This window comes from Pelodiscus sinensis, chromosome 2, assembly GCF_049634645.1.
Source record: "Pelodiscus sinensis isolate JC-2024 chromosome 2, ASM4963464v1, whole genome shotgun sequence".
NCBI classification, from domain to species: Eukaryota; Metazoa; Chordata; order Testudines; family Trionychidae; genus Pelodiscus; species Pelodiscus sinensis.
In genome coordinates this window covers 81437806-81450621 of record NC_134712.1, presented here as the reverse complement: position 1 = coordinate 81450621, position 12816 = coordinate 81437806, and positions in this window count along the sequence as shown.

The following is a 12816-nucleotide window of genomic DNA, read 5'->3' as shown; positions in this document are numbered from 1 at the left end:
GATCGACTTCTGGAATCCTGCAGAACTAGAAATTTCTCATTTCTCTAAGAAATAAGCTGCAAAGTGATACTCCAGGGGCACACATCTCCTGTAAATCAAAACTGAAGAGAAGGGATTGTGCAAATCTTTGTCTACTAAAATCACTAAATTCTGTATGAGTCAGGTAACAATTTTCAATACATTTATCAACACAGATGTAGGTCATTTTTGCACTGCAATAGTAACATTCTGGCTAATTTCTATGCAAGGTTGAAGACTTTGACTGTTATACATCCAAAGCAAAACCTGTCTATGTTTATGCAGTAGCTGACTTCAAGTACAATACTTATACCTGTATAAGTAAAACAAGCAGGATTTGTCTGGTAGGTCTGATCAACCAAAGCATTTGTGTACGTGCTTAACCTTAAGCCCAAGCAGACCCCTGGTTTCAATGGAACAACTAACATACTTAAAGGTTAAGCTTGTACATAAGTGCTTTGGTGGATGAAGGCTTAAGGAATTAAAAAGATCCAATGGAACTTTGTTTGCAAAGAATTTCTATATATTAAACAAAGTAAAAGCTCATCTATTTATTTTCAAAATGAAAGTAAGAAAAGTAGTCTCATTGTTTAAATTTGCCATAATTAGCTTTCTGAAATTTAAGTACGAATGTTACCAAAAACTGATACTTTCACTTAATATGATATGAAGCTATTTGAAAGCTGATAATTCAATCATTCCATGTTGGGCCCAGAGCTTACACTATAATGATAAATCACAATTGACTAAACCTATTCCAAGTTACACTTTTGCATCACCAGTGAAGTCTGTAGCATTTCAGAGGTGTAGCTGAGAGCATAGTTTGGCCATTTCTCATTGGAGTAGTAGATTAACCTTTCTTACTTCTCGAGACTATATTTTAAATACTGTTTCATGTTTCTTGCAGAATTTTATTTTCTTTCCAAAAATCTGTCTCCATCATTCCTTCCATAGATCTGGTGGAGCTACAGGGGAAGATTCTCATTATGAATGGTAATGGAGAGCACTAATTAGGTACTCTGTTCATCTACTAAATAATGGGGCAAATTCTGTTCCTATTCACTTCAACAGGCATTGTGTATGTATGTCTAGAAGAAGAATGCAGGCTGATACCCATTTCTAAATATACTGATTATAGGGGTTCTCTCACTACAGTGAAAAGAAAATGTCTCATGTATCTACATTTCTTGCTTGTGCATTCTTTGTCATTGCTTTGGTATAGGTGATTGCGACTCGTGTGATGGGGCAGATTGGCCTGGTTATGCATGATGCTGATGTGCAGGGACCTAATCTAAATACACTAACTGTAACTAAAAGGAAAAAAGCAACGGCCACAAGTAATTGTCAGAATGAAGGGGAGAAAGAAGGTAAGAACTCCTTCATTTATATGGGTGCAGCTCCAAGAAGCAAAATAAGTCACATTATGCTCTTAAAAGTCCATGTAGATCATTACTTCCTAGACAGGAGTTCTTAAACCATACTTATAATGGCCAAAATATTCAAAAGTGACAAGTGTTTTAGGTGCCTAACTAGAGATGCCATGTTTTCAAAGGGTTGAGTACACCACACTTTCTGAAAATCAGGCCCTTTGTGGTGTCTCAAGTTGAATACCCCACATCACTAGTCACTTTAGAAAATCGAAGCTACTGTTTTTATGTGAGTAAACGTTTGCAGATTCTGTCCCTTTGTACAACAAACTCTTTAGGCATAGATCTGTTTACTTACAAGCTGGCAACAGGACTAGCTCACTTTATATAAAATTACAACATTTTACAATATAAAATTAAAGCAGAACCTCCTTAAATAGGTGTGGGAAGAGGGAAAGAAAGAGAAAACGGTCATAAACAATGATAAAAAAATCAACAATCTGCATGCCTTTGTGTTATGTCAAGCAGAGTAAATATGTGAGAATTTGTTACTTCTCCTAAATCAGATTTTGTTAAGCCACATGTAGAAGAGATTATTGCTACAGAAGAGACACCCGATCCAAATGAAATCCTGATTGTAGAAGAGGGAGATGATGAAGAAGGTAACTGGAAAGCAACAAAGGAAAGTGATATGAAGTCTACCATAACAGAAATAATTCTTCATCCCACAGGAAGCTTGATTCCACAGGAAGAGAAATCAGTGGAAACAAACACCTGAATAAAACTATGATGTTACTGAATGTGTGTAACAATTATCTTACTATGATATAGATATTGATTTTGTGTAGAGCTTTTATGGGGTTTAGATTCTTGACAATATACTTTCAAAAGGCCTCCTTATTCCACTTATTACCCTGCGTAATAACATGCAATGTGTTGTGGAGTGTTTTAGTGTACATTCACATCTTAATGTAATTGATAAATACATTGCAGTTGCTTCTAAATATTCTTAAGAATGTATCTGGCCAGTGATTCAGGCTTTAATAAAGTGATTCTGTGCACTAGCACAATCACAGGTGTGATTAGAAGACATTATGATATATCTTGTCAAGAAGCATCATATTAACTACTCTGCAAAGGCATCCATTGATATTGTATAGCTCTATGTAGATGAGTTAGATCAATGCATACCTGTTTACTTACCAGTAGCAAAGCATACTTTACATTTACAGCATTACAGTATTTATACATAAGTCAGTGATTCAAGGTTGTATTAAGGAGTCTTAGATCTTTGGGTAGGTTAGATACCTTTGCATAAAAATGGTAGAAATTAAAAAGTGGATGTCTAGAAGCAAAGTGAAAAGAAACAATAAAAAGTTCAAAATGTCTGTTGTTGATTTGCAACGTAAGTTTAACCATTTTAAACTTTGTTTTTGTGGTTATTGGTACTTGGATAACTCATATCTTTGCATTTGGTACATTTCTAGGGAATGTTTTTAAATTGATTTTATGGTCCTCAAAGCCAAATTCTACTTTTCTTACCAAATCCCTATTGGTTTTCCTCTAATAATTCAGAGGGTTATTATTGAATTAGGCTCATAATATATTTCTGGAATATGAGCACTATGACAAACTTTGGATCATTGAAAAACATAAACTGGCCATTTTAATTAAATTGTACAGAAATATTTAGGGCTGTCAAGTGATTACAAAATTAATCACGATTAATTGTGTGCACTATGCCTTTGAAATGCTGCAGCGGCATTTCAAAGGGGCAGCACCACGGGAGCCCAGAATCAGCTGAAGCACCACTGACCCCAGCTCGGTGCAGTACTTCCCCTTGGAAAGGCTGCCCTGGCATTTCCAAGGGGCAGTGCTGCAGAAGCCCGGGGTCGGCTGGAGTGCTAGACTACACTTCAAAGGGGCAGCTCAACGTGGAGCCAGGGATCAGCTGGGCACTCCAGCTGATCCCTGGTTCCTAATGCGCTGCCCCTTTGAAGCACCAGAGCACCTGGCAGCAAATGGAGAAATGGAGTTAATAGGAGCCACAAGGCTCTGTGGCCATCGTGCCAGTAAATAAACAAACTGGTGCAAACAGTTAACAGGTTTCTCAAAGTGGTTTTGTGGACCACTTTGAGAAACACTGACAGAGGTAATAAAATGCTTAAAAAATATTATCTTTTTACCTTGTCCCGGTAAAACTAAATGCATGACCCTAAACTACTGACAATAAAACTTAAATAAAAGAAATGTGGAGTGTACTTAATTTCCTATGGTATTGACTATATATTTGTCTTGTGTTTTGAATCTTTAATTTTGGAGATTGTTATATGCTTCATTATGTATGAAAAAGCATATCAAATTTTGTTCTTTGGTCCTCAGTCCATTATATCATGACAGAATGTGAATTATTTCTAAATCCTGCAGACAGATATTTGTGACACCTTTCTAATTGCTGGTAATCAGAACCCTCTCCCACTGGTCCCTCCATCTGCGCAACCTCTTCTGCCAAGGTCCTGCCCCTGTTGGTTGCTCCTCTCCCCCCTTCCCTCATGGTATCGTCTTCACCTCATCCACTCTCTCCCAGCTGGGCTCCCTCTGTTCTGGGGATGTGACAGGAGCTATTGCAGCCTAACAAGGAGTCTACCTGTAGGTAAGAGTTGGCTTCTTCTGAGCAGAGGCTGATACAGATTAATGACTCAATGCCTAGCCTCACCTAGGGTAACCACACTTCTAGTGTCTGGTCAGTACATCTGACAGGACAAAGTGAGTGTCCCATTTTGACTGCACTTTCTGGTTGAAAACTGGGCAGCTGGCAACCAAAAATGGCACCTGGACACAGAAGCCAAAAACAAAACTGTGTAAAGCCCAGATGGATGCAAACTCTATTTGTGACTGTATTTTGAAAACACATCTTGACAATTACAATGTTAGTCTGAAGTGCTGCTTCATATCTTCTAAATGTCTTCTTTCCTGCATTGTTCTTAATATTCTAATTTACAACCCTATCATAAACTCATCTCCTGATAGTCTAACATCTGGACTCAGCAACGTACACATTGAGTAGTTCATATACAAAAAGTGAGAATTTTGGAGATCCATAGTTTACGACTAATTCCCAAAACATACATTTTAAAGATTGGAAGAGAGAAGGCAAGACAATTTTCTCTTTTCCATGCTACAGTCAGGAGGGTCTTACTGTGTGCATACAAATAAGTATTTTTGTGATGTTACTGTTAGTAGCCTAGACTGTAGAACTGGGTTTTGAATTTCTTTATAGTGATGACTCTATGGTTTCTGGTCCTCCTGGGCTACGTCTACACTGGCAGCTTCTTGCGCAAGAACTCTTTTGCGGAAGAGTTCTTGTGCAAAAACTCTTTCAGAAGAGAGTGTCTACACTGGCATGTGCTTTTGCGCAGGAGATGTGCTTTTGCACAAGAGCATCCATGCCAGTGTAGACGCTCTCTTGTGCAAGAAAGCTCGGATGGCCATTTTAACCATAGGGCTTTCTTGCACAAGAAATTCATGTTGCCTGTCTACACTGGCCTCTTGCTCAAAAACAGTTGCCAAAAGGGCTTATTCCTGAGTGGGAGCATCATAGTTCTTGCTCAAGAAGCCCTGATTTTATACAGTAGAACGTCAGTTTACTTGTGCAAGAACACACGGCCAGTGTAGACAGGCAGCAAGTTTTTGCACATGAGCGGCCGCTTTGGCGCAAGATCGCGCCAGTGTAGACACAGCCCCTTATGTTTTGATAGAATGATTTGTTGACCAGTCAGCAAGAAAGTTTTGACTATGGACTCTGACTGGTAACATTTAATTTCATAATACAAAAAGCCCAATTTTTTGTGTCAGCTAGCTGGAAATGGAGGCACAGTAATTAAGCTAATTAGTAGAAATCAAATTTTCACTCTGAATCCCTGAACAACTATAAACTGAATACATAAAGAATACTCCATGTAATCTACATTTCTGTTTCCTTAGGGTGAATCTAGACTACATTCCTCTTTCGAAAGAGGACTGCAAATGAGGGAAATCGAAAATGCAAATGAAGCGCTGATTTACAAATATCACACTTCATTTGCATAATCTCTTCCAATCACTTTTTTGGAAGAGATTTTTTCAAAAAAAAAAAGCAGTCTTTACAGGGCTCTTTCAGGGAAAAAACATCTATTTCGAAAGAACCCTGTAAAACTCATTTTTTCAGGAATAAGGGTTCTTTCAAAAAAGGTTTGTTTGTTTTTTTCAAAGAACCTTGTCTAGACTGCTTTTTTCCCCCGAAAAAATCTCTTTCAAAAAAGTGATCGAAAGAGATTATGCAAATGAAGTGCAAGATTTGTAAATCAGCGCTTCATTTGCATTTTTCGATTTCCCTCATTTGCATTCCTCTTTCGAAACAGGAATGTAGTCTAGCTGCACCGTTAGAATGGGTGAAAAATCTCCACAGAGATTTCACCATGGAGGAGAACTGGAGCAAGGAGCAAAAGAAAACAAAAAGAGGAAAATGTTCAAGAAGAAACTGCTTGGTTCTGCTCAGGTCTTACATAGCTGAGAAGAATTAAGAGAACAAGAACCGCAGGATATTGTCAGGGGAATAGATAGGCATCAAAGAGTTGAAGAGAGAGATCAAGAGAAATACTTCCTTATGTTGACTTTTTCCTGCTATTATGTCTGTGTCTTGTCCCCTTTACTCATTATTCCTCTTGCACCTTTCACATACAATTTCCTCTCTACTCTGCCTTCTTTCCCCTCTTTCCATCTCTCTTTCTACCATCTCTTATCTTCTCCACTGATTCCCTACTATGTCTCCACTCATACAATGGCTACGTCTATACTGCAAGCCTCTTGCAAAAGAGCAAATGCAAATGGAGCACTCATTTGCATATGCAGTGCTCTCATTTGCATTTCCTCTTCCTTTCCCTTTTGTGCAAGACGTTTTTCTGCAAAAAAGCGCTGTGGAGATGGCGCCTTTTTGCACAAAAAAAGCCCTTTTGCGGAAGAGCTGTTCTTCCTCATTTTTTGGAGGAAGAACGGCTCTTGTGCAAAAGGGGGTTTTTGCACAAATAGGCACATCTACACAGCGCTTTTTTGTGCAAAAACCTCTTGCGCAAAAGGGAAAGGAAGAGAAAATGCAAATAAGTGCTGCATATGCAAATAAGCCCTCATTTGCATTTGCTCTTCCACAAAAGGCTTGAAGGATAGACGTAGCACATTAGTTCAGCTGAATGAAAATATTTATAAATCTGCATCTTAAAAGTGTTTTTTTTTTATTCAAAATCATCTTACAAAATCTATTCATAATACAAGCAGGTTAGGGAAGAACCAGAACATGGTTAGAACATAAGAACATAAGAATGGCCGTAATGGGTCAGACCAAAGGTCCATCTAGCCCAGAAGCCTGTCTGCCAACAGTGGCCAGTGCCAGTTGCCCCAGAGGGGGTGGACCGAAGACAATGATCAAGCAATTTGTCTCGTGCCATCCTTCTCCAGCCTCTGACAAACAGAGGACAGCGACACCATTTCTGTCCCCTGGCTAATAGCCTTTTATGGACCTTACCTCCATTAAATTAGCTTCTCTTTAAACTCTGTTATAGTCCTAGCCTTCACAGCCTCCTCTGGCAAGGAGTTCCACAGGTTGACTATGCGCTGTGTGAAGAACTTTCTTTTATTAGTTTTAAACCTGCTACCCATTAATTTAATTTGGTGTCCTCTAGTTCTTCTATTATGGGAACTAATAAATAACTTTTCTTTATTCACCATCTCCATACCACTCGTGATTTTATATACCTCTATCATATCCCCCCTCAGTCTCCTCTTTTCTAAACTGAAAAGTCCCAGTCACTTTAGCCTCTCTTCATATGGGACCTGTTCCAAACCCCTAATCATTTTAGTTGCCCTTTTCTGAACCCTTTCCAAGGCCAAAATATCTTTTTTGAGGTGAGGAGACCACATCTGTACACAGTATTCAAAATGTGGGCATATCATAGTTTTATACAGGGGCAGTAAGATATTCTGTCTTAATAATTCCTAGCATCCTATTTGCCTTTTTGACCGCCGCGGCATACTGTATGGAAGTTTTCAGAGAACTAGCCACAATAACTTCAAGATCTCTTTCCTGTTTTTTCGTAGCCAAATTAGCCTCCATCATACTGTACATAGAGTTGGGGTTATTTTTTCCAAAGTGCATTACTTTACACTTATCCACATTAAATTTCATTTGCCATTTTGTTGCTCAGTCACTCAGTTTGGTGAGATCTTTTTGAAGTTCTTCACAATCTGCTTCTGTCTTGACTATCTTAAACAGTTTAGTATCATCCGCAAACTTTACCACCTCACTCCTTACCCCTTTCTCCAGATCATTTATGAATAAGTTGAACAGGACTGGTCCCAGGACTGACCCTTGGGGGACACCACTAGTTACCCCTCTCCATTCTGAAAATTTACCATTTATTCCTACCCTTTGTTTCCTGTCTTTTAACCACTTCTCAATCCATGAAATGACCTTCCCTCTTATCCCATGACAATGTAATTTACAAAAGAGCCTTTGATGAGGGACCTTGTCAAAGGCTTTCTGAAAATCTAAGTATGCTATATCTACTGAATCCCCCTTGTCCGCATGTTTGTTAACCCCTTCCAAGAACTCAGATTTGTAAGACATGATTTCCCTTTACAGAAACCATGTTGACTTTTGTCCAACAAATTATGTTCTTCTACGTGCCTGACAATTTTATTCTTTACTATTGTTTAGACTAATTTGCACAGTACTGAAGTTAGACTTACCGGTCTGTAATTGCCAGGATCGCCTCTAGAGCCCTTTTTAAATATTGGTGTCACGTTAGCTATCTTCCAGTCATTAGGTGTGGAAGCAGATTTAAAGGATAGGATTTAAACCACAGATAATAGTTCTGCAATTTTCCATTTGAGTTCTTTTAAAATCCTTGAATGAATGCCATCTGGTCCTGGTGATTTGTTAATGTTAAGTTTTTCTATTTGCTCCAAAACCTCCTCTAATGACACTTCAGTCCAGGACAGTTCCTCAGATTCATCAATCAGAAAGGATGGTGCAGATTTGGGAATCTCCCTAACAACCTCAGCCGTGAAGACTGAAGCAAAGAAATCATTTCATTTCTCCGCAATGGCTTTAACGTCCTTGATTGCTCCTTTTGTATCTCGATTCTCTAGGAGACCCACTGGTTTTTTGGCAGGCTTCCTGCTTCTAATATACTTAAAAAACATTTTGCTATTGCTTTTTGAATTTTTGGCTAGCTGTTCCTCAAAATCTTTTTTTGCTTTTCTTATTACATTTTTACACTTGATTTGACAGTGTTTATGTTCCTTTCTATTTCTCTCACTAGGATTGGACTTCCACTTCTTGAAAGATGCCTTTTTGTCCCTCACTGCTTCTTTTACATGGTAGTTAAACCACAATGACTCTTTTTTAGGTCTCTTACTATGTTTTTTAATTTGGGGTATACATTTAAGTTGGGCCTCTATTATGGTGTCTTTAAAAAGTTTCCATGCAGCTTGCAGGGATTTGGCTCTAGTCACTGTGCCTTTTAATTTCTCTTTAACTAACCTCCTCATTTTTGTGTAATTTTCCTTTTTGAAATTAAATGCCAGAGTGCTGGACTGCTGAGGTGTTCTTCCCACCACAGGAATGTTAAATGTTATTATATTATGGTCACAATTTCCAAGCGGTCCTGTAATAGTTATCTCCTGGACCTGATCCTGCGTTCCACTCAGGACTAAATCGAGAATTGCCTCTCCCCTTGTGGGTTCCTGTACCAGCTGCTCCAAGAAGCAGTCCATTAAGCCATTGAGAAATTTGATCTCTGCTTCTCTTCCTGAGGTGACATGTACCCAGTCAATATTGGGATAATTAAAATCTCCCATTATTATAGAGTTTTTTATTTTGGTAGCCTCTCTAATTTCCCTTAGCATTTCAATGTCAGTATCACTGTTTTGGTCAGGTGGTCGATAATATAACCCTACTGATAAATACTTATTATTGGAGCATGGAATTACTATCCATAGTGATTCTATTGAACATGTTGATTCATTTAAGATTTTTATTTCATGTTGATTATACATTATCTTTCACATACAGTGCCACTCCGCCACCCCATGGCCTGCTCTATCCTTCCGATATATTTTATATCCCGGTATGATTGTGTCCCACAGATTTTCCTCATTCCACCAGGTTTCAGTGATGCCTATTATGTCAATCTCCTCCTTTAATACGAGGTACTCTAGTTCACCCATCTTATTAGTCAGACTCCCAGCATTTGTGTAGAAGCACTTTAAAAAATTGCCACTGTTTATTTGTCTGCCCTTCCCTGATGCATTGGATTCCTTTATATGCGGTTGTTTGTCAGCTCTGGCCCATTGTTTGTCCTCTCCCCTCCTCTCTTTCTGACTACAGCCTAGAGAATCTCTATCAATGGAGTCTCCTCTAAGAGAAGTCTCCATCCGATCTATGTGCTTCTCTGCACCAAATCGACTTTCCCCCATCTCTTAGTTTAAAAACTGCTCTACGGCCTTTTTAATGTTTAGTGCCAGCATTCTGGTTCCACCCTGGTTTAGGTGGAGCCCATCCTTCCTGTATAGGCTCCCCCTCTCCCAAAAGTGTCCCCAGTTCCTAATAAATTTAAACCCCTCCTTCCTACACCATTGTCGCATCCACACATTGAGATTCTGAAGGTCTGCCTGACTATCTGGCCCTATGAGTGGACCTGGAATCATTTCTGAGAATGCCACCAAAGAGGTCCTGGTTTTCAGTCTCTTTCCTATCAACCTAAATTTGGCCTCCAGGACATCTCTCCTACCCTTCCCTACGTCATTGGTACCTACATTACCACGACCATCCGCTCCTCCCCAGCACTACACATAAATCTATCTAGATGCCTCGAGAGATCCGCAACCTTCGTACCAGGGAGGCAAGTGACCATACGGTTCTCCTGGTCATCACAAACCCAACTATCTATGTTTCTAATGATCGAATCACCCACTACTAACACCTTCCTCTTCCTAACAACTGGCGTTCCCTCCCCCTCAGAGGTATCCTCAGTGCGAGAGGATACTGCAACATCCTTTGGAAGGAGGGTCCCAACTATGGGATGGTTTCCCTCTGCTCCCATTGAATGCTCTGTTCCCCTGAGACTTTCATCCTCCTTAAGAGCACTGAGGCTCTCAGACTAGAGGTGGGACAGTACTATAGTGTCCCGGAAAGTCTCATCAACATAGCTCTCTGCCTCCCTTAGCTCCTCCAGTTCAGCCATCATGGCCTCCAAAGCTCAAACTCGGTCTCTGAGGGCAGGAGTTCCTTGCATCAGGTGCACACATACGCCCACTGGCTGCTGGGCTGCAGCAGCCCAGGGGGCTGGGGTACATGGCCCATTGCCTCTCCTCCCGCCACAGCTGTTGGGAGAGGCATGTCCTGCCCTGCCTCTCAGCCAACCAGTGCTGGGCAGAGGCAGGGTCTCCTCCTGGATGAAGAAGAATGGTTCACTGCGCGGCAGAAGAGCCATGAGCCTTAGAGCAGCTGTGACCCAGGCAGCAGTGCTCAGCTGCGTACGGCTAGGTGACGAGGGTGAGTCAAGCGCTAGGGGCTCCAGGGGTGGGGTTAATGCTGGGGGCTCTGGCAGTGGAGGGGGGGCTCAAAGAGGTGGGAGGCTGGCACTGGGGGGCTCTGGGGCAGGGCTAGTACTGAGGAGCTCTAAGGGGTGGGATGCTCTAAGAGGCAGGGGGCTGACACTGGGGGGCAGTAGGGCAGGGCTGGCACTGGGGATGAGGCTAATATTGAAGACTGGGGACTGGTACTGTGGGAGGACTTTGCGGAGTTGGGTGTTGTGGAGCTCTGGAAACTGGAAGCTGACATTGGGAAGATCTGGTGGTGGGAGGCTCTAAGGGGTGGGAGGCTGGCATGCTAGCATTTGGGATAGGAGGCTGTCACTAGGGGGCTCTGAAGCTGGGAGGCTGGCACTGGAAGGCTACGTCTACACTGGCACCCTTTTCCGGAAATGCTTAAAACGGAACAGTTTTCCGTTATAAGTATTTCCGGAAAAAGTGCGTCTACATTGGCAGGATGCTTTTCCGGAAAAGTACTTTTTCCGGAAAAGCGTCCGTGTCAATGTAAACGCGCTTTTCCGCAAAAAAGCCACGATCATCATTTTCGCTATCGGGGCTTTTTTGCGGAAAAGACTACTGTGCTGTCTACACTGGCCCTTTTCCGGAACAGTTTTTCCGGAAAAGGACTTTTGCCCGAACGGGAGCAGCATAGTTTTTCTGGAAAAGCACTGACAATTTTACAGTAGATTGTCATTGCTTTTCCGGAAAAGCAAGTGGCCAGTGTAGACAGCTGGCAAGTTATTCCGGAAAAGCAACCGCTTTTCCAGAATAAGTGGTCCAGTGTAGACACAGCCGAAGTGTCGGGTGCAGGGGACTCAGGGGTCAGTGGCTGGTGCTGGGGGGTAGTGGAGGCGTGGGGGCTCCAGGAGTTAGGGCTGGCAATGGGTGTTTTTTCTCCACTCTGCTCATCTGAGGAAGTGGTTTTGCCCATGAAAGCTCATGATACCGTGTGGCTACGTCTAGATTGCATCCCTTTTTCGTAAAAATAAGGGATAAGGGATCTTTCGGAAATGGCTTCATTTTCCGAAAGATCCGCACCTAGACTGGCGCTTTTTTCTGGCAAAGCTCCATGCCGAAAAAAAGTGGCAGCCATTTTTATGCTAATGAAGCGGGGGAGATTTAAATTATTAGCAATTGTGATACGTCTAATTTGCATCCCTTTTACGAAAAAGGGATGCAATCTAGACGTAGCCTGTCTGTATGTGTTAGTCTCAGAGGGTACGTCTATGCTACATGGCTATGTTGGGATTCCAGAGGTACACAAAGCTGCCCATTATTTCAAACTATTTTTCAAAATAACAGGTGCACTATTTTGGCATCCTAGTAACCAGGGGTGGCCAACTTGTGGCTCTGGAGTCACCTATGGCTCTTCTGAAGTTAATATGTGGCTCCTTGCTCAGGTGTCAACTCCTGGTTCCACCTCCTTCTCCAAGCATATTGCACCCTCACTCCTTCCCTCCCCCACAGAGCCTCGAAACAGCTGATTGCAGTGGGCAGGAGGTGCAGGGAAAGAAGAGGAGGCACTGATCGGTGGGGCCAGGGGCAGATGAGAGTGCCGCGGGGCCCCGGGCAGCAAAATTTCACGGGGCCCCCCCCTTTGACACAGCACATGCGCCGTGGTGCCAAGGCGCATGCGCGGGGCCCGGGGCAGCCGCCCCACTCACCCTGCCCTAAATCTGCCGCTGGGTGGGGCTGCTGGTGGGCAAAAGGTACTGGAGATGGGAGAGGAGGCACCTGTCGGGGACTGCTCCCAAATTACCATAGCCCTTTGGCAATGTACATTGATTGGTAAACTGCGGCTCCT